Source organism: Echinops telfairi, unplaced genomic scaffold (assembly GCF_000313985.2).
Source record: "Echinops telfairi isolate 266 unplaced genomic scaffold, ASM31398v2 ScPeMD7_7434;HRSCAF=8472, whole genome shotgun sequence".
Classification (NCBI taxonomy): Eukaryota; Metazoa; Chordata; class Mammalia; order Afrosoricida; family Tenrecidae; genus Echinops; species Echinops telfairi.
The window spans coordinates 159,706-160,956 of NW_022111334.1; positions in this window are offsets into that span (position 1 = coordinate 159,706).

The window sequence follows — 1,251 nt, forward strand, 5'->3', positions numbered from 1 at the left end:
TTTCTAGAAAAACCCTTTCAGAAGTTTCTATCCAAACCTCTGTGAACCTGTCATGGACTGAGCACTCTGCTGACAATAAACACTGGCCTTACAGGGAACATGGCATCCCCCAAAGGCCACACCAGAAGGTCCTTCCTTGCAAGACCCGGATAGAGGAACAATCTGCTCTGATCTTCCTTGCAAGAAGCAAATAGACGAACTGCTCTGACTTCCTTGCAAGACGCCACTGATCTTCCAGGTAAGACGCTGATAGAGGACCTTGTCTGAACTGCTCTGATCTTCTTTGCAAGATGCTGATACACGGCCTGTTCTGATCTTCCTTGCAAGATGCCACTGATCTTCCTTGCAAGACTCTGATAGAGGACCTGCTCTGATCTTCCTTGCAAGACACCGCTGATCTTCCGTGCAAGATGCTGACAGACAATGTCTACTACCCTGGACCAGTGATATTGACTCTTTTACGGACTGTTCATTTGCTTGATTCTTAGCCCTCCTCCTCCCTGATCGCCTCGCTCCGGACCCAGGGCCACTGACCAGCACCAAGTGGGGACTTCGTCACTTTCCTGACCTCCAGTGGGAGGTTGACCAGCAGTCCCATGCTGGCAACCTGTGGGAAATGCTCTGATGTGCTCATGTGCCTTGGCGCCCAGGAGTCTGAGCCCAGGTCTGCCATCAGCTAGCCTACAGGTGGGTCCAACAACCCTCACTCCTCCTCCTGTCCGGCAAACTTTTGGGTAGTAATGGGTTGGGTTCCATCTTCTTTTTTCTAATCTTATCATTGTGTCAAAATGTCTGACGAAAAAAAATCAACCTTTATCTCTATTTCATCATTTTACTTCAAAACACTGTCTTATGCTGCGCGTCTGGGCTGTGCATGGTGCATGAGTGTTAGGGGGCGGTGTGTGTGTGTGTGTATGCGCTTGTGTATCCACCATACACACCTGTTTGTGCAATGTCGTGTTTACCAAACACTCAGGAGGTGGGCCGGCCAGTAGTCTGGGTCGGGCAAACAGTGAGGTGCGTCCTCCTGGGCAGATGTGTGCACCTTCCTCCTGACCCTGCTCGTAGGAGCACCGCACGCAGCTAGGCCAGCTCTGGCTCCTCTCTGGCAGACAGCATCCCCTCCTCCTCCTTTTGAATAGTTCTGGGTAATGGTTTTATTTCTCAAATGCATTACTTTTTTAAAAAATTAAGTTTAAAATCAGACTGTTTATATTTAATAATTTTATTTTAAAAACCCTGGTGTTTGCA